This window comes from Mus musculus, chromosome 4, assembly GCF_000001635.26.
Source record: "Mus musculus strain C57BL/6J chromosome 4, GRCm38.p6 C57BL/6J".
NCBI lineage: Eukaryota > Metazoa > Chordata > Mammalia > Rodentia > Muridae > Mus > Mus musculus.
Window position 1 is genome coordinate 148758708 of NC_000070.6, and position 26558 is coordinate 148785265.

A 26558-nucleotide genomic window follows, 5' to 3' on the forward strand; every position below is an offset into this window, starting at 1 on the left:
GCGTGCAGCAGCAGCCGCAGCCGCAGCAACTGTACAGTGTCCTCGTTTTGCTCTGCTCTATTTACTGAGTTTGGTAGTTAATATTATCCACTTGACAATATCTAGAATCACCTTGGAGACGAAGCTCTGGGAACATGTCTGTGAAGGGGTGTCTAGCCTGAGGTAGGAAGTTTAGGTTAATTGAGGTAGAAAGACCAACCCCAACTGTGGGTGGCACCATTCTGTAGTCTTGGGTCCTGGACTGAAAAAAAAAAAGGAGAGAGAGAAAGTGAGCTGTATCCCAGCATCCCTCTTTACTTCCTCACTGCAGATGTCATGTGACCAGCTGCCCTAAGCTCCTGTTGCCAAATCTGTTAGCATTTTGTCTAAGCCCCGCCCCACAGTTGCCTGACAACAGCCAGGTTTGCCTGACTCACTATAAAAGGGGCCGTGCCCCATCTTCTCTCCCTTACTCTCTTGCCTTCTAGCTTCAGCTGTGTCCTCTCGCCTCTTCCCCCCTCTCTCCCCATTCGCTCCCCTCCCCCCTCCATGCACTCATTTCAGTCTCTTCTCTTCTCTTCTCTTCTCTTCTCTTCTCTTCTCTTCTCTTCTCTTCTCTTCTCTTCTCTTCTCTTCTCTTCTCTTCCTCCCCCTCCTCTCTCTCTCTCTCTCTCTCTCTCTCTCTCTCTCTCTCTCCCTCTCTCTCTCTCTCCCTTTCGTTGTCTCTACCCTCTCAACTCCCCTCCCCATGCCCTGAATAAACGCTACTATATATATATATATATACATATATATATATATGTATATATATATATATATATGTATATATATATATATGAGATACCATACCATACCATACTATACTATACTATATGTGGCTGGTTCCTCAGGGGGAAGGGATGCCTCAACATGGGCCTACCGAGGCACCCCCTTCCCCCACACCTGACTATACCTTCACCAAACATATTCCTTCTCCCCTTATCTTTTTATAAACACAACAATGCTTTCCTGGCATCATGGACTGTGTGTCCACAAACTGTGAGCTTGGAGCAACCCTCCCTTCTTTAAGTAGCTCCTGTCTGGCACTGTTGTCAGAGCCTTAAGACCAATACACTGGGCATGTAGAACACTGCTTAGCTCTGCCTCTGGACCGGCCACACTGGCCAGGCCATGTTTACTTTCTTACTCTTCAAATACCAGACATGTCCTGGAACTCACTCTGTAGACCAGGCTGGCCTCAAACTCACAAATCTGCCTGCCTCTGCCTCCTGAGTGCTGGGATTAAAGGCCAGCGTCACCACTGCCTGTCTGGTTTTGTCTTGGAAGACAGAATCTTATGAAGACCAGGCCTCCAACTAGCTATATAGCCTAGGCTGACCTTGAACTCCAGATCCTCCACCTCTACCCCTTGAGTGGGGTCCGGGATTCCAGGCTCAGTGTGATGTGCTGGGTTAGATCCTGGGACAGAGGGACCTGACACAAAGTGTCAATCCATAGACCACACAGTGAAATGAATAGAGGAGAAGAGGTGAATCTTTCCTTGGAAATAATTTCCAGCAATGCGTGTGGAGACAGCATAGAGAGGTGGAGTTTAGTCCATGAGCCCTTGGGTGTGAACTATGCTCTGCGACCTGCTTCCAAAGAAGAGGAAGTGAAAGGGAAGACAGCCATTTTGCTATTGCTAATGGAGAAAGCCAGCAGCTAGCATAGCAACCAAGCCACGGGGCCCATTTCACTGGTGAAGCCACCAGGATTCTGTGAGGGACATTCACCTTTGTGGTTCTCTTTTCTCTAACGCCTAAATCCGTTGTGATCCGAGACAACAGCCAAACCCAGATGGGGAACGTGCTCTAGGATATCTGGCCAAGACGCCTAAAGAATGGCAAGGTCATAAACACCCAGGCCAAAAGCAACTTGGGGAGAAAGAATGTATTTGGTTTACACTTCCAAGTCATAATCTTTCCCCGAGGGAAGTCAGGCAGAAACTCAAGGCAGGAACCAGAGGCAGGCTTGTTCTCTGGCTCATGCTTAGCTTCTCTCTGTCTCTGTCTCTCTCTGTCTCTCTGTCTGTCTCTCTGTCTCTCCCTCCCTCCCTCCCTCCCTCCCTCCCTCCCTCCTTCCATTTTTTTTTGATATAGGTTTCATTGTGTAACCCTGGATGGCTTGAAACTTTTTATATAGACCAGGCTGGTCTCAAATTCATAGAGGTCGATCTTCCTCAGCCTCCCTGATGTTGGGATTAGAGAGGTCTGAACCATCACAACCAGCCTAGCGAGCTTTCTTATATAGCCCGAGACTGCCTGCCTAGGGATGGTGCTGCCCACAGTGGGCTGGGCTCTCCTGCATCAATTAATAATCAAGATGATCTCCCACACACATGGACCACAGGTCAATCTGACCTTGGCAATTGCTCAATTGAGATTTTCTTCTCCCAGGTAATTCTAGCTTGTGTTGACAATAAAAACCAGTTCAGTCATGAACAATGAGAAGAGAGTGAAGACATTGTCACAGACCAGGAGACTCTGGGGAGCCATGACAACTAAATGCAATGTGATGTTCTACATTAGATCCTGGGCTAGGAAGAAGAAGTGAATGAAACTGACTACTCCCCCCCAGTCTGGAGCTAGTTTACAGCGACATGTCAATGCCAGATTCTGGAGTTTTGACAGTGCTACATGGTGGCATGTGGTATTAGTAGTGGGAGCACGGAATGGGGGTGTGGGCATTATCCGTTCTATTTTTGAAACTTTTCTGTAAATTTAAAATTATTCCAGAATGAAAAGTTTATTTTTAAAAAATGTCCTAAATCCAATAAAAGTTACCAGGCAAGCAAAGGAGGAAAAAATGACCCATATCTAGGAGAAAAATGGATCAATAAAAACAGACCCAGAAATGTCACAAATGGTCGGTCGGGCTAGCAGACAAGGACACCAGCATCGTGCCCTTCATAGTCAGGAAGGTGGAGGAAGTGGATAACATAGGGAAAAAAGTAGAAATGCTAAAGGAAGATGCCCGACATCAACTTTTTGGCCTCTACATACACATAGAAACTAGCACACATATGTGATCCCCACCTCACCACATGTATGTATGTGTGCACATATATATGCATGCATATGTATATGTGTGTGCATGTGGGTATTTATACATATGTGTATGTGTGTGCATGTATGTGCATGTATGTGTGTGCGTGTATGTGTGTGTGCAGGCATGTACATGTGTGTATCTGTATGCATGTTTGTATGTGTGTGTGTGTATGTTTGTATATGTGTACATGAGTTTGTACATGTGTGTGTGTATCTGCATGTGTGTATGTGTGTGTACATGTATGCATGTGTGTTTACATGTGTGTATGTGTGGGTATGTGCACAAGTGCATATGTATGTGTGTGTGAATATTTTTTAAACACCAAGACTGGGCTGGAGCGATGGTTCAGCATGAAGTGCTTGTTGCCCAAGCATGAAAAGCCACATTTGGTCCTTCAGCACCCATGTAAAGGGACAGATGAGGTGGTGTGCCCCTGCAACCCTACTGCTGGGGAGGTAAGACAGGAGTATCCCTGGAGCTACTTAGCCAGCTACTCTAACTGAATCTAAGCTCCAGGCTCATAAAAACCTGTCTCAAGACATAAGGTGGAGAGTGGTGGAGGAAGACACCTGGCATTGACTGCTTGTCTTGTGTACATGGACACACACACTTACATACAACACACACACACACACATTTTAGAAATTGATTCACTAATTCAAAACAGCGACAGGGACTGGATCTGTGGCTCTGAGGTGGAGAATGTGTCCAGCATGTGCACAATCTGGCTCCAGTCTCCAATACTGAAATAAAAAAGACTTGATTAAAATTTCAAGGATATATGGAGTCACCATTCAGAATGGCGCACACACTGGATGGATTAGCAACTGGTTATATACCACAGTAGGAAATATCAGAGACCTTAAAACCACAATGATAAATGAGAGAAATTGTCTAAAACACACTGAAAGGCTGGTGTCAAAGCTGTGGCTCAATGGATTAAGAGCATTGTCTCTTAGAAGCATGAAGATCTGAGTTCGAATCCCAGAGCCACCACAAAAAGCCAGGCATGGGACTGGTGATGGACTGCAGCAGTCATGTTGGATGGCTCTCAACTCTTCTGAACCTCTTGGGCACCTATTCTTACACACACAGACACACCGACACACACAGACACATGAACATACACAATTAAAAAATAATAAATGATTTTAAAAAGACAGGCATGGCTCTGCTTGTGTGTCTGTACTCCCAATGCCAGAGGGTGGAAACAGTCAGAGCCCAGGATCTCACTGGCCAGCCAGCCTCACCCAAAATGCTGATGAGCTTCTGATGTGGTGAGAGGCCCAGTCTTGGGGCGTTAAGGCAGAGAGCGGGAAGATACCCATTGTACTTCATATGTGCACAAGCAGGCACATGTACCACACAGGTGCAAGTACCCCCTTCCCTGAAACAAAAAAAGCAACCCATAAAACATACCAGGGCTCCAGCAACCCATCAGGCGGTCTCCCACATGCATAGCTGGATTTCTAGATGGGAATATGAGGATACAAAACATAGTCAAAGAAATAGGAACTTTTGAGGTTACCGTGGCTTACAGGACATTCTGCCTGAAAAACACCAAAAAATCTTTTTAATTAAGAAGAGGAGGAGGGCCGAGCATGGTGGCGCACACCTTTAATCCCAGCACTCGGGAGGCAGAGGCAGGCAGATTTCTGAGTTCGAGGCCAGCCTGGTCTACAGAGTGAGTTCCAGGACAGCCAGGATATATAGAGAAACCCTGTCTCAAAAAACCAAAAAGAAAAAAGAAAAAAAATGAGAGGAGGAGGAGGAAGAAGAAGAGAAGGAAAAGGAGGAAGAGGAGGAGGAAGAGGAAGAAGAGGGAAGCAGTAGCAGCAGCAGCAACTAGGGGAAAATAGCTTAGTTAAGTGAAGTGCTTGCTGTGCAAGCATGAAGACCCGAGTTCAAGCCTTAGCACCTACACTAAAAAACAGCATAGCTGAGAGGCAGAAGGCAGCCAGAGGCAGTGGCGTGGGTGCCACCAAGTATGTGGCAGAGAAAGGAGGAACAGAGAAGCGTGGTTTATACACTAGTTAGGGACACAGAACTGGGGACAAGACACTACAGTAGTGAGGCACAGCCTGCTATGAGTAGCCAGTTGATGCCACCTGAGACCAGGGTGATGTCTGGGCTGTGCTGCCACTGAAGGCCACGGTCCTGTCACAGCAGGGGTTTGTGTCAATGTCCGTGAACAACCAAAAGCCATTTGGCAGTCTGTGGTCTGGGCTGCTGCCTGGGGCCATGTTAATGTCTAAGAGCTGAGCTGAGCTGGCCCTACCTCTCGCCTAGTTGTCATGGGAGAGCTGGCCCTGGTGGCATGGGTGCGGGAGAGTTGTCAGGCTGAACACTCAGGTACCACTCAGGCCCACATCCAGGGCTTTGAGTTGGCCCACCCCAACATTGACTCCATCTATGTGTAACTGTTGGAGCAAGTGAAGGAGCCCTCCCTGCAGAACCAAAGCTACAGGATCTCCATGACACAAGGCAACAACAGGATATCAGAGAGGAGACCTGATGAGGATCCAGTTTTGATGGTGTAGAGGAAGCCAGAGGCCTCGAACCAGGCCAGTGATTCATTGCAACAAACACTTGCAAGGATAGCTGTCTAGGCAAAAGGGTATGCTGTGGGTCACACTGTGATACATTGCAGCTCTCATAGTAAGATGTGTTCCTTAATTTTTTTTTTCTTCGAGATAGGGTTTCTCTGTATAGCCCTGGCTGTCCTGGAACTCACTTTGTAGACCAGGCTGGCCTCGAACTCAGAAATCTGCCTGCCTCTGCCTCCCCAGTGCTGGGATTAAAGGCATGCGCCACCACGCCCGGCTTGTTTTTCTCAATTTTCATTTGTTTGTTTTCTTTTGGGAGGGAAGTTGCAAGGGTACAGAGTGGATATGGAAGAAACGGGAGATGAGTGGAATTAGGGGTGCATGATGTGAAATTCATAAGGGATCAAAACAACAACAACAACAGCAACAACAACAACAACAACAATAAATCCAGCATCACTAGGCCTAGTAGTATACCTTTAGTCCCAGCACTTGGGAGGCAGAGGCAGGCATATCTTTGAGAGTCTGAGAGTTCGAGGTCAGTCTGGTCTACACAGTGAGTTCCAAAACAGCCAAAGCTACACAGTGAGACTGTCTTTAAAAACAAACAAACAAACAAACAAACAAACAAAGACAAACCAGCTGGACAGGATAACAAGCTTACTATCCAGTGCTGGGAAGACAGAGACAGGTAGATCCCTGGAGCTCACTGGCCTGTAAATCTAGTCTAATTGGTGAGGCCCAGGTCACAGTGAAAGACCTGCCGCAGAAAAACAAAATGGAATGGGGACTGAGAAACACCAGCCAAGGTTGACCCTCCAGACTCCATGTGCATGCACATACATGTGCATGCACATACATGTGCATGTGTGTCTAAACATAAACTCAGGACCTCCTTCCAAATTTAAAAAGAAGAGGAGCGGGGGAGGAGACGGAATGGGAGGAGGAGGGAGGGAGGAAGGGGAAGGGGTAGGAAGGGGAGAAGGAGGGGAGAAGGAGGAGGGGGAGGAGGGGGAGGAGGAGGAGGGAGGAAGGGGAGGGGGAAGGAAGGGGAGAAGGAGGAGGGGAAGGAGGAGGAGGAGGAGGAAGGAGGAAGGGGAGGGGGAAGGAAGGGGAGAAGGAGGGGAGAAGGAGGAGGGGAAGGAGTGGGGGGGAGGAGGAGGAGGAACTCAGGCAGGAGGGAAATGGATTTTTTTCTTTCTGTTTTATTGAGAACAAGAAGCTTAAAAGAACTCCAAAGAGAAGAAACCTGAAGAAAAGTATACCTGGACACAGTGTAGCTTTTCACAATCGGCTGAGAGCCACACGCAGCAGTCTCAGTCTCCTGCTCAGGACTCAACAGCTCTGGACCGAGACAAGGGTGACATTCTGTCTCCACCACTAAGTGGCTGATGACCTGAGGTTTTTGACCTTGAACTAAATGACCTACTTCCTTGTTCTCCATTTCCTGTTTTATTAAATCAGTGGTTCTCATTATGGGTCACAACCCCTTTGGGGAGGTGGGAAAACCCTTTCACAGGGGTTGTCCAAGACCATCAGAAATACCAGCTATTTACATTACGATTCATAACAGTAGCAAAATTACACTTATAAAGTAGCAACAAAATAATTTTATGGTTGGGGGTTGCCACACCCTGAGGAACTGTATTAAAGGGTCTCAGCATTTGGAAGGCTGAGAACCACCATATCAAATGCTGCTGCAATACCCAGTTGCCTGATCTACCGAGTGGGCTAACACACAGCATCTCTCTCCTCAGGTTTTTCTTCCTAATATAACTATATTTTATATGTGTAGGGACCACTTGCAAATAACCAGCTCTCTCCTTCTACCACGTGGGTCTTGGGCATTGAACTCAGAGCATCAGGCTTCGTGGCAATGCCTTTACTTGCGGAGCCATCTGGCCAGTACCTCCTCCAGGTTTTTGTGAGACTTGGTGCCAGAATGTACAACAGGAAGAGTTGCATCCGATGCCCAAAACACAGGACACTAGCTGGTCCAGGAACTCACAACTACTCACGCATGCTTCAGTCTTTGTCTAAGGAGGAGAGTCTTGTATGGCCCTAGGAACGGGGAGCTGGCCCGAGAGGTGCTCGGGTTTGGGCTCTGGCCTGTGAGTCTTTAGCTAGCACTCGTAGAACCCCACGTGGGCCCAGATGAAAATTCTCCCATTTTTGGACAGAGTGAGCAGTCATTGAAATCTAAGACGTGCCTGCTGAGAAATGTCCCCGCTGTGAGCGCTGCCGGGTAGATTAGCTGCCGTTCCTTCTCCACCATTGAGTGGAGTCGCAAGCTAATAAATATTTCAGAATTGGCTGTATTCAATCCAGCCCTTGTCCCGTTTGACGTCTGTTCTCTCGGCTTTCAGAAGGAGACAGGTGCAAAGCATGAAAAGGGATTTAATTACTAAACATCCCCCCGACTCCTGATATGCAAACACATGCTAGGCTGTCCACATACCTACTGCACAGGGTCATGCTTGCCCTGCATGCTCACCCTTGTGCAGACAGCTCGGGGCACACACAGGTTCACGGCCTGTTAGTACGAACAGGACAGGTATTCTCTCAGTACAGTGCTGTGCTCAGTTCTGCATGGTGCAGACAGCTCGAACGCCAGCCATACATAAGAACGTGGCACACACTTGTGTCCCAGTATGATCGTAGTGACCTTGGGTGTCAGTAGGAGCAGCTTTGCAGTCAATGAGCCAGAGTGTATGTATACATATGCATTTGTAACATATGCCACACAGACAGACAGACAGACAGACAACTCACTCATCCGTGTACTTGTGTTTCCCCTGTGGTTACCCTTCACTACGGGAGAAAATGAGGCCATTAATGGCCAGGCAAAAGCAATGTGGGAATTTAGGACTTTCACCTTAAAAGTGGTTTTCCTTGACACCTGAGGAGGTGCTCACAACACACAAATGCACATTCTATGCTACAGGTTTCTTTCCCTTCGCATCCCAGAGACTGTCATGCATTTGACAATTTGCATTTACATCAAACTGTGTGCACAGACACACACACACACACACACACACACACACACACACACACACTCCCCCTTCTGGTGGGAACCTTTTTCCTCCTCTTTGGGACCTTGCAACCTTCCCTTTAGGTGGCTGGGGACTCAAAGACCTGGCCTAAGTCTATATACTCCAAGTTGCATAGCCAGTGCACAGCCAATGTCTAGCCCTGACGTTAGGAGGGACCCCGTGCCCTAAACTGTCTCAGTGGTGATAGCTGGACATAGAGACCCTCGGTTTTCTTTTTTTTTTTCCATTTTTTATTAGGTATTTAGCTTATTTACATTTCCAATGCTATACCAAAAGTCCCCCATACCCACCCACCCCCACTCCCCTACCCACCCACTCCACCCCTCGGTTTTCTTAACCACCTTTAGGGTTGGCCACAGGCCTAGGGGTCCAGGTAGAAGTGCTAGATACCCATAGCCTGGACATTTGAGAAGCCTGGGCAGCTGGCACCTGATCTGTCCTCTCCTCACACCTTGTTCATAATTGGCAGAAGGCAATGCACACATTCTTGAGGTCAGGTGACACAACAGAACTGTTTCTTGTTCTGTACCAGGGAGCACTGTCCAAGGGCCTGCTTCCCAGTTAGAATCGGCCCTTGGAGGAGGCTCTTCTCGGCCTTCGGTAAAGCAGAGCCCAATCAGCAACTTTTTTTTTTCCAGGCAAAACCATTGCAAACAGACAGGTTCTTGGGAGGCTTTCAAATAACCAATCAGTAGGCCCTATGGAAATATATGCAAATGAAGATGCAAATAAGCACGGAGTCTTTTTGCATCTGCAACCAGCCAGGACCACCTGCCCTGGTGATCTTTTTCCCTTTGAGAGGAAGGAGGGGAGCTTTGAGTCTAGCACGGACAGGACATCTTCGGTCCCCAAGCCCTCTATGAGCTAACAGCCCCCCTTGGGCTTTCGTGCTTGGGAGCCAGGGGAGCCTCCTTCACCTGTCCTAGTCTCAGCTAGTTCTGTCTACACTCACTGAGCCACACTCTCACACTCATGTTCAGCCCAACACACACTCATGCATACAGGAATGATCACATACCTATCCATTACTTGCACAAACTTTGACACAATCATTTGCATTCCTGACCTACTCATATACTTGAACACTCGTTGTACACGCTTCAGCACGGCGCACACTCATTCTTACACGCACATATACATCTGTACCCTCAAATTTGTACATTCGTTCATATACACAAGTGACCTTACAATTGTTACTCTGTACATCCTCACAGGAGACATGCCTGTGCACACTTATCCCTGACTGTGCACTTGTGTATCATCCAGTCCTCTTTCAGAAGGCTGCCCAGGGGGACTGGCGGTCAGACTCTGGGCTAGTTTGCTGTGGGTTTTCCTGATTGGGGGGGGGTGGGGGTGGCGCACCACAAGCAGCCGTGCCAGCCTCTGGGCTGGGCGGGAGGTGCTTTGGGATAATGCCTCCCTCAGGAAGCAGTAATTGAGGGGTAGTGAATTAGATAATCAACACCGCCAGGAAGTGGGGATGTGCCCGGGTTGCCTTTGTTCCTAGAATGAGCATACCACAGTGCCACGCTGTGCTGGGGAAGGAAGGGAGGGGACCTAGTCAGGCTGGGAGCAGGAATTCCCTTACCCATCATCCACGGCCATACCCACAGCAGAGTGAGCTGGACATCGTTAGGCTCCCAGCCCACCCGTGGGGAGGTTCTCAGAGCCTGTTGGACCCTGGAGGGGTCTGGGAGCTGCCTGGTTATTCTATCACTGTTTACTCTCCAGTGTGTCGTAGAGGCTTCAAAACCCTCAGCAATGAGGTGGGCTTGAGTTCAAATCTTACCTCCTCTACACTACTTGTATAAACTCTTTGCCTCCCCAGCCGTTTCCCATGACTCTTCCTGCAGATGACATGTTCCCGTGAGGGTCACCAAACACTATTAATTGTATTTGCCCACACGACAACGACGAGAACGACGACCTTGGGCCCCTCTCCCATGCCAGGTGGAGAGGCCTTTAGGACAGTCTTGCCAAGTCTTCCTACCAACTCCATGAAGTCAGGCCTTTGGTCATTACTCTTCCTATTTATAGATGACTGAACTCAGGCATGGGCAATAATTCAAATGCCTGGGGTGGTGCTCTAGGAAGAGACAAAGCCTGCGCTTGAACCCAGATATCGTGCAGGACCCACAGGTCCCAGGCTACGTGATATCTCATCGCCCCCAATATGCAGTTACAGCAGTGGCGTGGAAGTGAACAGCCACCCTTTCCAGCAAGCCTCACGTTCTTTTCCTCTAAACAAGATACCATGGGCTCCCTCACACACTCCTGAGAACTGCTTTCCATCGGCAGGGGGTGGAGTGGGGTGTGTTGCGGGGTGTGCTGGACATTAGGAAGTTCCCACACAGACTTCCAACATAATCTCTGTGACTGTGTTCTTAGGCCTTGGTCTGGGAGTGTGGACACAAGGACTTCATCACCACCTCTGTCCTTGACAGGGCAGTGATTGGCTCTCTACGCTCATTTGGGCCCCATTCCCACTGCATGGCTGCAAACACTCGGGTCAGGGATGATATAACCTTCTCCGGGCCTCAGTTTCCTCTCTGTAACACAAGCGGCTAGGACTCTCTCCCATCCATTCTCAGGTCTCCCATTTCCAACCCCACAGATCCCTGGTGCTTTGAGGTCAAGGTCAGAGTTAGTAGGACTCAGCTGGGCAGAGCATAGCTGGTGAGGGGACATGTTCCTTCTCCAGTGTCTCTGCCCTACTTTCTGATGAAGGATAAACTACTGTCAGGGTGAAGGAAATAGACACCCAACAGCCCCCTAGAAGGCACCCAGAAGGTTCCCAGGACAGGAGGGCAGAACTGTCACAAGGCAGAACTTCTCACTGTAAAGTGGTATTCCCAGAGGCTACTGGAAACCCACTCGAATGACATGTGGGCAGTGTGAACACCCTATGCTGAGTGTACCACCTCATTCTAGTCCCAACAGCAGCACCCACAAGGCAGGACTCTTTACCACCTACCTGTTGGCCCCTCTGCCTGGCATGCTTGGTCTCTTCTGAGACTGCCCACTTTTCTCAAGCTGTAGCCCCCTTTGACTACAGCGGCGGGGGGGGGGGGCGTGGGAGGGGACAAACAGAGAGTTCTCGGGAGTAGTTGGAACCCGGATGGCTATAGAGTCCAGCCTTTGTATGATCCCCCAGCTGAGAAGCACACAGGCATCTCCCCCTGGCAACCTCAGTCCCAGCTAGGTTCTGTGTCCCTCTCTAGGAGGTGGTAGGCAGTCAGTATGCCCACCTACTCTGGGACCAGAGGCAGGGAGGGGAGGGGCCGCGGGCCTGGGAGAAGCCTGGCTGTTCCCCTCTGCCCCTCTAGAGATCCTGCTCCCTACCCTAGACTGGAAACCTGACACCCGGAGGCCCATCTGCTCACTGCCCTCGGTTCACAGCCCCTGGAGGCCTCTGTGCCAGAGGCAGCCTAGCCGTGATTGTTCCCTGCTGAATGGGCAGGCCTGGTGCCCACACCAGGTGCACCATTGTGATGGTCTTGACACCTGCCTGGCGGGTCGCAGGGCCCACAAGCATGGCGATCCTAGCCTGGCTGAGCAGAACTGCCTACCAGCCTCCTGGAGTTGGGCTAAGGAGTTCCAGGTCCCTCGTGCTCTCACGGTGTGTGTGTGTGGGGGGGGGGGGTTAAGTACCCCAATCACAGTTTGTATCTCCGTTTGCCAGAATGAAGGGGGACGCTTTGTCCCCTCTTCCACTTACGATTTCAGCCCCGATAGAGGGAGGGGGTGCACCCTCAATTTCTTGACTGTAAAATGGGAATAAGAGAAGAAGCCACCAAAATGAGCAGCTGGAAGATCAAAAGCCACACTGAGCGATGGGGAAAAGCAGTTACTACAATTCAGACTTGCAGTATGCAGGCAGGGACCTCGGGGAGCTGGGCTCAGCCCCACAGGCCCGCCCAGAGCCCTGGCTGCCCCCCTGCCTGCCTCCCCTTGCCCGGCCTCCCGCCCCGCTCTATGAAAATTTAATGCCGGGTAATGACAGTCTGGGCTAATGAAAGAGGCTTCTCTTCTGGCAAAAAGAGAAAAACAAACAAAAATCAACAACCTGCAAGGGGGCATTAACTTTTCATGAGCTCTCTCCCCAGTGACACCCCGCCCCGGCTCACCCCGGGCAGCGCCAAGCCCCCTCCTTCCCTATTTCTCTCAGGAGCCAGGCTGGGCTGAAAGAGTGAGGACGCAGCTGGAGGGGTCCTGATTCTTTGAGAGTGTCTTCTTGGGGTTTCTTTGTGGGACACCTGCCAGTCTTAGGGAAGAGGGAGCTCTAAGGGTTTGGGGGAGCTTCCGTGGAGGGCTCTGGGGGTGGAGTACCAGCGCCGGGCAGCAGGTGGGAGTGGATGCAGTCCAGAGCTAGTGAGAGAGGAAAGGATGAGTTCAGGGGTCCGGTTCCGGTCTCAACAACCTGCAATAAGCCTCGCCCCCCAGTCCTAGCTCCCCTGTGCCTGACTGCAAATGGCTAGAGAAAAGGGCACGAAGCGCCGCTCTTTCTCTCTCTTTGTGGTGTCCTGGAGAGCCATTGGCTGCTGCCTGTGATATCCTGAGAGATGCGACAATTAATTTTCTTTTAATCAAGGTCGGATGAAGTAAATCGGCGCGGCTGTGCAGCCCTTCATTTTCTGTTTTTGCAGTGGTGCAAAACAAATATGATCAAATTATACTCCTTCTCACCTTATTGAATTAGGAAGCATGACTGATCAGAGGGAGTGGAGATGCACGATACTAGGTGGAGCGCCCCCTCTTTCCCTGACCCAGCTTCCATCTCTCGGGGGTCACTGGGACTTAGGGACCCCTGGAGGATAACAGAAGACAGTACTCAGCATAGTGGGTGCTCAGCAAAGGCATGTGAAAGAATGAATGAATGAGTTGAATGAATGAATGATGCAGTGATAACCTTGGGTCCTTTATGGCTTTTAAATTTTTAGTGTGTGTGTGTGTGTTCAAGTATGTGCATGCTGTGACATCTTTTTAGGTCACAGAACAACTTTTGGGAGTCCTCTCACCCATATGAGTTCTGGGAACTGAACTAAGTGGTTAGGCAGAACGTCTCTGCCAGCTTTCCACCTTTGCTTTGCTTTTTTTTTTTTTTTTTAAGACAGGGTTTCTATTTGTAGCCCTGGCTGTCCTGGAACTCACTCTGTAGACCAGGCTGGCCTCGAACTCAGAAATCCACCTGCCTCTGGCTCCTGAGTACTGGTATTAAAGGTGTGTGCCACCACTGCCCAGTCCACCTTTGCTTTTGAGGCAGGCAGGGTCTCTCTGCTGCACTGGCGTTTGCTTTATCACTGTTGCTGTGATAAAGAGCTCTGGAGAGGGCTTGCTTCAGCTTGTACTTCCAGGTCACAGTCCATCACCGAGAGAAGTCAGCGAGCTCACGCAGGAACTGAAGCAGAGTCCAGGAAGTGCTGTGTCCTGGCCGGTTATCTGGCTTGTACCCAGTTAGCTTTCTTACACAACCCAGACCCACCTGCCTGGGGATGGTGCCACCCACAGTGGGCTTGGCCCTTCCCCATCAGTCATAAGTCAAGATACTCTTTCACAGCAGTGGCCACAGGCCCATCTGATCTGGGAAGTTCCTCAATTGAGCTTCCCTCTTCCAAGGTGACTCTATGGTTACATAAAAACTAACCAGCGCAGCTGGGTGCCCCAGGCTCACTGGCCTGCTAGCTTTTGGGGGAATTCGTCAACCCCTGTCTCTAGCCTCACTGAAGGATTGCTGGAGTTACAGACATGCACCATAGTGTCCAGATTCTGCAAAAATCTCAGGGATTCGAACTCAGGTTGTTAGGTTTGTGCAGCAGACACCTTTTAGCCATTTATCTCTCCCCGTTGAGACAGAGCTGTATATGGGCCAGGCTGGCCTCAAACATGTGGCTGTGGATGATCTCAGACTCCTGGTCCTCCTGCTTCTGTCTTCCCAGGGCTGGGATTACAGGGGGAGCTGCCATGCCCAGTTCGTGTGGGGCATATTAGGCAAGCCCTCTACCAGATGACAGCCATCACTGAGAAAACGTTTGGGAGAATCTGAAAGGGTAAATTGGCGTTGGCTCAGGGACCTCAGGGAGAGAGCTGCCAAGGTCCTCTAAGATTAGAGTTTGCCTAGAAGGAGAGTCACCTGGGCCCAGGTCTCGGCTCCATCCTAAGACATATTAGTTTTTTTTGTCACCGACCTTAAACTGAGGATGAACATGTCAATCAAGCCGGGGCTAGATGAGGTAACAGTCTATGGGAGATGACCTCACACAGTGGGCGTGCAGCGCCCGTCACCTGGCATCATCACCTTTTATTAACATGTGTTTATTTCTGATACAAAAAGCAGTTGGGCTGGGTTGGGAAAGGCCCTGAGTACCGTGCCCAGAAAGAGATGGCTTTCCCACCCTGTGGTGGGCCTGACCCATGGTACTCAGAGCAGAGCAGGCAATGTAGGTGTCTACATATGAATTCATCTTGCAGATGCCAGGAGATGGGGAAGGCCCTCCTGAGCGTCCTCTTCTAGAGTGAAGTCCTTCTAACCCAGGGCTTAGATGGGCTATTCCCCTTCTATGTGGGTCTCTGCCTACCTTGAGGTTGCTGGGGGCCTTCTGATGTGTGGTGCTAAGGGTTTGTGGAAATGTCCTGCCTCTGTGCTGTGGTCACAATTCTGCGGTGGAGGAGGGGTCACTGATAACACACACGGTCATTGTTCTTTGGAAGATTTCAGCCTGGCTCATCACACACGGTGATAAATCCCAGGGAGAAGCAAGCAAGGTGATACCTACACATGAGCACATACACACTCATAGAGAAAGAAGGCACAGGAGGGTTGGGGGAAGGGAAGGGAAGAGGAAAGGGGAGGGAGAAGAAGCCTCCAGAAGCAAAGCTGCTAACCCAGGGCTTGGATGGAGATGAGCGGCTTAGACAGCATACTGAGCCAGCATGGGGGGGGGTGGGGGGGCTTGGGAGAGGCAGAGAGTTTCTGATTTTCGGGGGAGTCACAGTGAAGGCGAAGAGAAAGGGAATTTATCTGGAAGGTTCAGGGCTGAGGTGAATCCCTGGGGCATACGGACAGATGGATCCGTTTGTCATCCGTTTGTCATTCCAGAGAGTGAGGCCTATAAGAATCAACCTCAACCTCTGAGACCCAAAAATCTCTGGAAAGCCTCTCTGAGTACACCAGGGTCCACCTAGGCCCATAGAAGTCTCTGGAGGGGATAATAAGGTCCGAGGCTCATGCTGTAGGCTAGGAGTAGACTGGGCACCTGTGGCGAGAGGCAGGTGCTGGGTTTCCCAGTTTTATTATGTTGGGATCTTGTGACCTTCAACTTCTCTAAGGCCTTGCTAGGTCTCCATCCCTCTGGGCCTCTCCTACCTCAGGGGAGTCAGCTGACTGGCTCTGGGTCCTCATCCCAGACTGGGGTGTGAAGACAGCCCTGGGGTAGATGGGTGACCCCGGGCATCGTTCCATAACCTCCCTGGCATGTGCTGGCCATGCCCGTGGGCCTGTGCCATACACGGCCTGTGGGACCAGTCTCTGGGTGGAGGACTTTTCTTCGCAGCTGAGTCATTGCTCCCAGGGTGCAGCAGTGACCCAGATGGGGCAAGATCATGACATATATTTATCTCTGCCATCTTCCCAGTACCTTCCCCTTCCCTTCCTCTTCCTGCCCCATCCCCCTCTCCCTCCTCCTTGGGTGTGACACCTGACCTTCCTACTCAGCCCCAGATCTCTCCTGTGCTAAACAAGGTCCTCTGCCTAGGCTTTCTGTCTTCTTCTCTGCTCATTGACAAGAGTCATAGCTGCCACTAATTGAAGGCTGACCAATTACCAGCCACTTTGCACATATTACATTTAATCCATTTGCCAGGCTGACTGTTACTATTATTATCCCCATTTTACAGATGCCAAAAAGAAGGCTCAGAGTTGAGTGGCTTGCCCAAGGTTAGGACTAGGAGTGGGTAAACTGGGTGGGACAGATGCCAATGGTTGTTACCCTCCTATGATGCTTTGTTCCCTCCCATCCTAACTTCCTAGGGGTCCTTCCTCATGGCTCTCAGAGCTCCTTGCCCCAAGGACCTCTGCCTGCTTCCCATTAACACTCACTTGTCCCAGATCCCAACTCATGCCATCCATTCAACCAACTAGTTCAAGTTCCCAGGACCTTGTGAAATTGGGCAGAGGACTGGTCCAGAGTCCAGGCCAGAGGAGGAGAGAAAATCCCCCAGTGTGAACCCCTCAGCCTGCTCCAGAATAGAATAGGGACAGGGCTGGAGCTGTGCCCACTACCAGCTGCTACCCTCCCCAGACAGGGCTGGGGACTCCTGCATGGAAGTAATGCACAGGGAAGGGGGAGGGGGAGAGGGGAAGGGAAGGGAAGGGGGGGTGCCGGGGCACCCAGCTGGTGAGCAGTGATCCTTCCTTATCCTGCATCAGCCCATCCTCCTGCCTCCTCAGGCTGGAGTTTCATGGCACGGCTCACTTTCACTTTGGTCTTTGATCACTTCAGGGTTGAACAGTTAGGCAAGGGAGTCCTGGGGTTGGGAGGGGCTAGGAAGACTGGATCCTGAGGTGAGACCCCCCCCCCACTCCTCTGTCTCCTCTGCCATCAGATGAGGTGCTCAGAGGACGAGGAGCCAATCTGAGCACTGCCTCTGTCCTCTTGGGACTATCCCCATGACTGTCTTCCCAATGAAAATAACTTTGCTGGATTATTTCATCATCTGTGTCGGTTGCATGAGATCTAGGCAACGCAGAGAGGCAGTGACAATCTGCGCAAAGATCTCTCCTGGTTCTGTGGACGGGAGCCCTCTGTCCCTGCCGCTGGGTCCAAGCTTTTGCCTCCAGTGTGTTTTGAATGTTTCTCTCTGTCGCCACTTTAAATGCTGTGTTTGGGGATCACGCATGACCCCTGAGGCTTCCACTAGTTCCTGCTCTCGAGCTGTTTCCAGCCTTGGGGTCAGTAGCTGTCCCTTTTTGAGTCTCCTCTCCAGGTTCTTCATGCAAGAGCCATCTCAGGGCCACCTCTCCCTGCTCTGGGCTCACCGCGTTGTGAGCTGCTGTGAGTAGCCAGTAGAAGAAACTTGGGTGGGAAGTCAAGGCATCCAGGTTTGTCCACTGCCCTGTGTGTGCCAACCATGTGGACAGGACTAACCTCTTCACCCTGTGAACCCCAGGTTTCCAGTGATGAAGCAGGGGTAGATTAGACACCTGCTCGGCAGGGCCGCTCTGAGGAAGCCATGGTTTCAGGGAGATGAGCCTGCTCACTCTGACTCGTCCTGGGCTTTGGGATGTCACTGAGAGAGGCTGAGATGAAACCCAGGCAGGAAAAGGAGGGTGTGTCTGGGTAGGATGAGGCAGGCAGCCTGAGCCATGGTGGGAGGGGCTCAGCAGGATCCCTTCACCCTCACAGCCTTGCTCCCCCACCATCTCTTCACGCTGAGAACGGAACCCAGGGCCTCAGGCATCTGAGGCCGTTGCTCCTCCACTGAGCCGCTCCTCCAGCTCCAGTCTGATTTTTGTTCCACACTTCAAAAGCCACGCACTGGCTCAGTAGAAAGAACACTTGCTGGGGAAGTGTGGAGAGCTAGGTTGAAATCTTTAGAACTCTTTTAAAAAGTTAGGCATGCCCACAGACCTGTAACCCAGCATTGTGGCAGGCAGAAGAAGAGAAGGCCTGCGTGGGGGTGTAGGCTGCTGGCTTGGCTCTAGGTGCACTGAGGCACCCTGACTTGAGGGGACGAAGAAGAGAATCCTAGAAGAGGACTCCCCATATACTCCCCCAGACTCCACAGATACGTATGGGTACATACACACATACTAAAACACATCACATACACACATATACATATATACACGTACCAAATACATACATACCATACATGCACACCCATACATACCCATACCACATACACACACAAATGCCACATACACACATATACATACTGTATACACACATACCATACACATACACACACACACTGCATACGCACATACCACATACACATATGCACACAAATATACACACACAACACATATGCACACATACACCACACACCACACATACACACACATACACCACACACACACCACACACACACCACACACACACCACACATACCACACATACACACACACACACACAATTGTGGCAGAACAAAAGAACACACCCACGATCTAAGATGCACACATAGTTCCCTGATGATCTGACTTCATGAGTTAGCCACTGTGAACATTTTCTGGCCATGGGGTTCCTGAAGGAAAGGTTCTAGACCCAGTCTTTAGCAAGTAGGACTTAAGCTAGATTTGGAAAGGACTGTCCCACCTAGGAGGGTCAGCATCCCTTCATCAGGTGATGGAGGAAATTGGAGGAGAGATGCTGGGATGGTCTCCAGCTGAGGTCCTTGGGTAGCAACCTTGGGGATATGGTCCTGAGGGTGGAAGAACATGAGTAAGTAGGGGTCGGTGGCCCTTAGGATGGTTCTTCAGGTAGGAAGGAGACAAGGAAAGGAGAGAGGGGTCAGGAAGCGACTACTGTGCAGCGGTGTGTGGGGTAGGGGTGAGGGCTGGTGGGAGAAAGTAGATGGTCTTGAAAATGTGCGTGTCAGCAATGGGCAGCCCAGCCAACACTGGAGCTGCCAGGCAAGCAGGCACTTTGAGGGCGAGCGGAGGGAGAGGGCCAAAGAGCTGAGCTGAGTTATAAATCTATGGCAGGACCAACTCCCATCCCCAAGACCTCGATCTCCTGCCACCATTCTTGGGGGGACCCTGCATCTAGGGGTTCCTCTGTTGCTCTTCCTCACCCACCCCCTCACCACGACCATCTCCCCAGGAATGTCCTTCATCGGGCCCTCGGGGTTCATGTCACCCCACGGAGCGCGGGCTCTGTGCCACTGTACACTTCGGAGAATCATTAGCAGAAGTCATTAGCTAGAATACAGCCTCCTTCATAAATCTCCCCTGCACCTGGATCGTTCGTCCGCGCCTAATTTCCATCTCCCGGGCTTTATGATTTGTCCCTCGTTTGATGAGCGTTTCTCCCATCAATTGTGCCGTAAGTGCTTGCGGAGAGAGACCCCTCGCACTGACCCCATCTCTGACAGACGGGGTTCGAGCTTCTTACTCTGCATGCGGGGGAGAGGGGACTTCACAGCCCCCTCCCTGCCTGTCCCTCAAAGGGCAGCTTAAAGACACTGTGTTCCCAGACTCCCTTGGGGATGGCAGGCAGAGCTGGGTCCAACGGCTTCTATGATAGGAGAAGGAGGAAAGTGGGAAGGGCCTGTGATTGGGAGGGTGACTTGGTTTCCATGCCTGTCCCAACTCACTAATTGACCTCAAGCAGGTTGCCTTTTGTCTCCAAGCCTCAGTTTCCTCGTCTGACACACACCTGGGTTGCGTTGCTCGTTTTTCATGGTTATCCTGAGAGTTGAGGTCTCGTTCTTCCCTTTGCGCAGTGGTGCGGTCCGGCATTCAATACGCGCATGCTCACTAAAACACCCAAGGCGGCTCCCAAGGCTGTTCCGAGAAGGAAGGAAGGAGCAGAGACCCAAGCAGCTATGTTGCTGGGACCCTTGGTGGCTCACAGCTTGGGCCTATATGCCCGGAAAGATATGGATTTTATTGAATCTTGAGTCTACCATTGATGGGCAGTATGAGCTTGTACAAACCCATTTGACCTTTGGAAGGCTTGGTTTCCTCAGAATAAGTGTGTGTGTGTGTGTGTCATATTTTGTCATGATAATACTCAGAGAGAGTCAGTCACATTCCTCAAACACACTGCCAAGTAGATAGTGAATATTTAGGAAGACACAGGAGGGGCAGAAATGAGGGACCGAGCTTTGTGCCTGGGAGGGGGTATTCCAAGCCTTGCTCTGTTGCCTACGAGCCTTTGGGAATGTCAGATGCACCCCAGCTGAGAGGAAGCAGAACTCAGGTTCCCTCTCTACCAAGGAAGAGTATGAGCACCCAAGGAGGTGCCTGACCTGAGGTGAGGGTGCTGAGTCCTGAAGATTGGGAGAGCCTCCCAGCCCTACTCTCTGGAGGCAAATCTGCCAATCCGGAGCGTTCTCCAGCTGTGACGCGTGGACCTCTGGATGTGGGGACGCGAAGTTCAGCCCCATCGCCCACAGAAGTGTGCCTGGGAGAAACCAGGGCCTCCCGGAGCACTCTTGAGGTGGTTGGAACTGGGGGTGTGGCTGGCAAAGATGCCAAATGCCCCATCAGAACTCGTGGCAGGGGCGGGGGTCATCAGCAGAGGAAGTGTGGCAAGGAACACCTATTTTAATGTCCGGGGACTGGTCCTTTACCTGGAGGGCAGGGGCGGAGCAGGGCCAGCCCCATGATCATCTCGCCTGGCATTTGTAGAGGTGTCCTTAATTTGCACCGTGGGAGGCCGGGGAGCCTGCCAGTTGGGTCTATAAGTCATGTGGCTTCAGGCAAGATACTTGACCTCTCTGGTCTCAGTTTCCTCCCTTAAAAAAATGGATAATAAATCTCACAGGCTTCGTATGGTAGTTGGCAGAATTAATTATACCCCTCTTACTACGGCGCCTGGCACACACGGGAAGCACTCAGTAAATGACGGCTTGTCATTGGCCCAAGATCTGTGCTTGTCATGACATACTTCATTTTAATACCGCCTACTTATCCAGGGCAGGATATTTATGTTCACCTTTTTCACTAATTAGAGAGGTTTCTGTAATCATTTTACGCCCATTTTAAAGGTAGAGAAACTGAAGTTTCAGGGCTGCCCAGAACTGAGCACAGTTCCCAGGTGTAGCTGAGAAGACAGTCCAGGCTGGCCTCCCTTTCTCACCATTCCGCCTGGGCAGACCCTGAATTCCCAGGAGCTAAAAACAAAAGACCCAGGATTTGGATTCGTCAACAAACTCCCACGGGGTGACTCACTAGAGCCTGGGATCTGCCTCAGCACATCACCACCTCCTTCAAGGCTGGCAGCAGCTGCCCTGCTGACCCGAGGGCCTGGGACAGGGGTGCAGGGAAGGGGGGGGGCAGAGAGGGAGGCACTTCACCAGCTCTGTCTACCTGGACAGACACTGTGACCACGGGCAGCTGTCTTGAGCTCCCTATCTCTAAGGGTGTGGGCCCTCAGGGTCTTCCAGACTGCAGTGCCCTCCTCTGGGACAGAAACAAGGAACTGGGGGTGGGAGAGGGATGTGGGGCCCGGCGCCACGGGCTGGAAGCAGCTTGCAGATTTTACAGGTCATATTATCTTTTATGGGCATCCTAAAAAGAATGTCAGGCTCTGGAGAGCTCTCTCTCTCTCTCTCTCTCTCTCTCTCTCTCTCTCTCTCTCTCTCTCTCTCTCTCTCTCTCTGACTTTCATCACTGCAGATACCATTGAGAGATCAATGGCCTACACCACCCTACTAGGAGTTGTCATTGTCCCCGGTGAGTGTGGGGTCCCGAGGGTGGTTGGGTGCTTCCCTGTGGGGTTGCCTGGTGGGTAGGAGCGATAGGCAGTCTCTTTCAGATTGGGAAGGGATCACGTCTTCCTCGTCTAGGCAGTTTATCGACATCAAATTCCATGTGGAGCAGCCCCCTGCCCCGGCCTGGCCCCACGAAGTCAATGCTGGAGCTTAACTTAGTGTCAACACTTCTATCTACTCAAACTTGGGGTGATGCTAGGTCCCCATGGGGATCACGACCCTCACTACCCTCTTCGCCTTTCTCCTATGAGCCCCAGATTCCACCTCCCAAAAGAAGGACCAGCTCTGGGACTCCCCAAACCAGCTTTGGAACCCAGAATCCCTGTCCCAGCAACCTCGACACTCTGAGACCCTTCAGATCTCACTCATCCCTAGTGTCCTGTATTTGAGGCTTGGGTTCATTACCTGGAAGGAAAACCCCACTTAGGAACAAATGGGAGAAAGATCTAGAAGACAAGTGTATCTGTGGATCAAGAGCAGTCTAGTCGAGAGAAGATACACCCACAGTCTACTTCCATGATGGGTGGCTGAAGGCTTTTACTCCAGGTCCCAGCCCTAACGCTTTACCTCCTAGCCTCAGTTTCTCCAGGTGGACAATGGGCACAAGGAAAGTCCCAGTCTTGTAAGATGATTGGTGGAAACTGCTGAGTTTCCCCAGCATGGCACACAGTAAGTGCTCAATAAATGTGCATGATGGTAGTTAATCTTGCTGGTCACATCAGAATGCTGCTGTCTATCCCAGGGGACTCCAGGAAGAGGGACTGTAGGTTGACACTGCAGCAAGATTCAGTGAAGTGATACAGCAGGAAGAACTGGAGGCACCCATACTGGGGTAAGGGGACAGGGGTGTGACAGCTCTGATGGTTAAGAAAGAAGAGCGACTGACTAGCCAAGAAAGCAAGAGACGCCCAGGAAAATTAGGCAGCGGGCCTAATGAAAACCAGGCAGCCGGCCAAGTGAGCAATGTGACCTTCCTCCTGTTTTTTCTTCCTTTGGAGCCTGGGGCAGGATGGGACAGGGTCTTCTATTCACCTAGGATTCAGGCTGGACGTTCTCTGAGGACCATGTAGGCGGGGAGGAGGACGAGGTGGGAGGAGGCATGGGACCTTCGGAGGTGTAGACTCGATGAAGCTGGACTGTCAGCTCTGTCCTCGGTCAGATAGGCTGTTGGGCCTGCTGGACTTGTGGAGAAGTTCCAATACACATCTGTCATTTTCTGCAGGAGCCGAGGAAGCATCAGAGAGGTGCTGTGATCCACCTGAGAGGAGAAAAGTGAGACCCAGCTCCACAAAGTTGTCCTCTGACCCCCACATGAGTGCCTGAGTGTGCACAACCCCACATACAACATTACATACATACATACAGTGATAAGAAATACAACGTAGGCAATACACGTCATTTAAGTTTAATATATTATCCCAGGGCCAGGATCGGCAGTCGGGCACATGCTTAACTAGAGGCCCTGGATTCAATCCCGAGCACTCCAAAGTAAAGTAAGAGCCAGGCATGATGGCGACACGTGTCTATGAGTCCCCGGCAGGAAGACAGAGACTTCAAGGCCAGCTTGAGCTATAAGGTTTGAGGTCAGCTTGGGCTATACAGCAAGACTCTGTTTCAATAAACAAACAAACAAACCAAGCATTTGGAAATTACAAAGAAATAAAATAAAATAAAATAAAATAAAATTTAAAATTCCATGGGCCGGGGAGATGTCTCAGTAGATAAAGTGTCTTCGGCGTAAGCGTGATGATCTGAGATGCGTGTGGATACCCGGAATCTATGTAAAACCAAGCTCGAGGCAGGAGAGGACTCTGCTGTTGAGAGCACAAACCATTCTTGTATGGACCTGCGTTCAGGTCTCAGTACCCATGTGGACGGGTCACAACCTCCTGTCATCGCAGCTCCGGAGAGATCTGCTGCCTCTGGCTTCCATGGGAACTGTGCTCTCGTGCGCATGCCCACACACAGACACACATAGGTACACACGTAATTAAACAAGCAAAAACCCCGAAGCCTGGTGGGGCACATCTGTAGTCCCAGTCGTGGGCTAGCTAGCCTGGCATGTGCCGCACAAAAACAAAGAGTCCCTGTCTCACAGTGGAAGGTGAGAAAGACTGACAGCCCAGGGTGCCCTCTGACCTCCACACATGTGCCGTGCATACACGCAAAGATAAAAATAAAATTCCTGACATGCAATCCCATAGTAGATTATGTTGCTTAAATAAAAGGCAAATGCCTTGGGATGACGTGTCAGCTTGATCCTGTGGTTTCATCTTCCTTCAGGATGTGGCAATATCTTCTTCTCAGGATGGGAGGGAGGGACATCTCCCTCAGCTAGGGCGGTTCAGAGCCCAGTAATCCATTCTGGACCGTGGGCTCTCAAGGTCACTGGTGTGTAGCTATCACCTAGAAGATAGGTACTGAGTGAAGGGGGCAGAGGAAGAAGGAAGGAAGGAAGGAAGGAAGGAAGGAAGGAAGGAAGAAAGGAAGGAAGGAAGGAAGGAAGGAAAGGAGACTGAGCAAGCCTTTCTAAGGAAATGGTCTCCCAGTTGAAGTTGGTAGGAGAGACATTAAATAGACGAAGAGAAGAGACAAGCCCTTGAGTCAGAATGGGCAGCCCATGTGAAGGTTCAGAGGCAGGAAAGGCCCAGAGCATTGAAGAACTGGAAAAAAAATATAACTCCAGCAGCTACAAGGCTGAGGTGGGAACACCGTGCCTTCAAAGGCAGCCTGAGCTGCGGAGAGGGACGTCATCTTGAGAAGAGGAGGAGAGTCGATTTGAGTGCTTTCTAGCTGTGTTAACTCAGACAAGTCACCGGTTCACTCTGAGCCTTGTTTTCCTGATCTGTCAAATGGGGTAATCATAGTCCTACCTCGCTGAGATGGAGAGCTCCTAGAGCCAATGTGGCCACCTAGGCCTTGGCTGTTCGTCAGCTCTGATAACACCAATTGTTGTGGTTACTGCTGTTCCCAGCGACTCCCCAGGAGCACCGTCCTTTATTTCACACCACAACCACATGCTCTGTCCCCAACCCAGGCCAAGTGGCAGTCCAGAGCGTCCCCTCTTGTCACACTGCTCTTGAAGGTCAGACCTCCCGAAGGTTATCTCTGGTTTTCACTGGATTCTGTGAAGTTGCACAGGTCATAGTCTGGGGGTGAAAGTGTTGCTTTTTATAGCCTTCTCTGATGGCAAGGATGCCTTGTGAGGCCTGTCGCAGAGTGGAATTGCTGGAGGGCCAGAGACACCTCTAGGGGCTTGGGGCCCCTGAGTCACACTGGCCTGACACCCTAGCAATCTCTAAGCCAGGCTTCTAGCTCTGCTCGAGTGCCAGGGAAGCCAGCCACAGAGGGAGCAGTGTGCTGGATAGGCAGCTAGGACTTCCAGGTCCCCACTTTGGGAAGGGCAAACTATTATCCCACGTCAGACCCCCAACTCTTACATCTATAACATGGGAGTATGGAACCTCAGCTGTTTCTCATAGTATAAAGTTTGGGAGCATATTTCAGAGAACAGGGCCCGAGTCAGTCAGCAACCTTCATTAGCTATCCAGGGACAGCAAGGGGTAGGGGGAGACAAAAGACATACTAGACAAAAAGTGTCCTGGGGTTGGGTGGTGGCTCCACTGTGCAAATCTAAGGGCCCGAGTTTAATCTCTGGGACATGTGTTACAGAACTCCCAGCACCGGGAAGGCAGAGACAGAATTCCCAAGGCTCAATGTCCAGCCAGTCCCTCAACTAGTGAGCCTGTGAGAGACCCTGTCTTCAGACAACATAACAGTTCCCATGGTAACCCCGTGGATTCCGAGGGATGACACTCAGGGTTGACCTCTGACGTCCACACGCAGGCAGACACACGTGTAAACTAAACATACATCCATGAACCCGCCCACGCACCCACCCCCATAGCGTGTGCGCTCTCTCTCTGTATTTATTTGTAGGGAGGGGGATACAGGTAAGAGGACTTCTTGCAGGAGTTGGTTCTTCCCTCCCACCATGTGGGTCTCAGAGATCAAACTCACTTCATCAAGCTTTGTGGCAGATACCTTTACGAATGACCCCCGCGTCTGGTTTTGAAAGACACGTCAAGGGGAGGAGGCACCCCTGCACGGCTGATACTCCATTTCCACAGACGTCCTTTTCCAGTTGGGACCTCTACCTTTGGAGGGGAGAAAACAGAGGCTGGAAGAACTCATATGACTTTTACCCGAGGTCACTGGACCTGCCCTGTGGCCTAGCTGGTGAGTCAATCCAGGTCTGTCCCTCATGCAGATAGAACTAGCTGGCAACTCTAATAATGGCAAGCAGCAGAGGCCAGAATAGGTGGGTTGTACCCCAGGGAAAAGGCCCTTGTTCAGGAGGCCTTGGACTTTCTGCCAACCTAGTGGTCTGCCAGGCCTATCAAGCCCTTCCTGTCTCCAGTGTCCCCCACCAAGAAGGAGGTCAGTTCTGGGG

General features: G+C 50.9%; 1 long non-coding RNA gene across 1 annotated transcript; it reads right to left on the reverse strand.

Moving 5' to 3' along the window:
* Positions 1-21042: 21042 nt before the first annotated feature.
* On the reverse strand, positions 21043-26269 carry Gm42350. Its single transcript, XR_881579.2, has 3 exons — positions 26126-26269; positions 23138-23363; positions 21043-21127 (listed from the first exon to the last, which is right to left on the reverse strand). It is a non-coding gene; the product is annotated as a predicted gene, 42350 (long non-coding RNA).
* Positions 26270-26558: the final 289 nt, after the last annotated feature.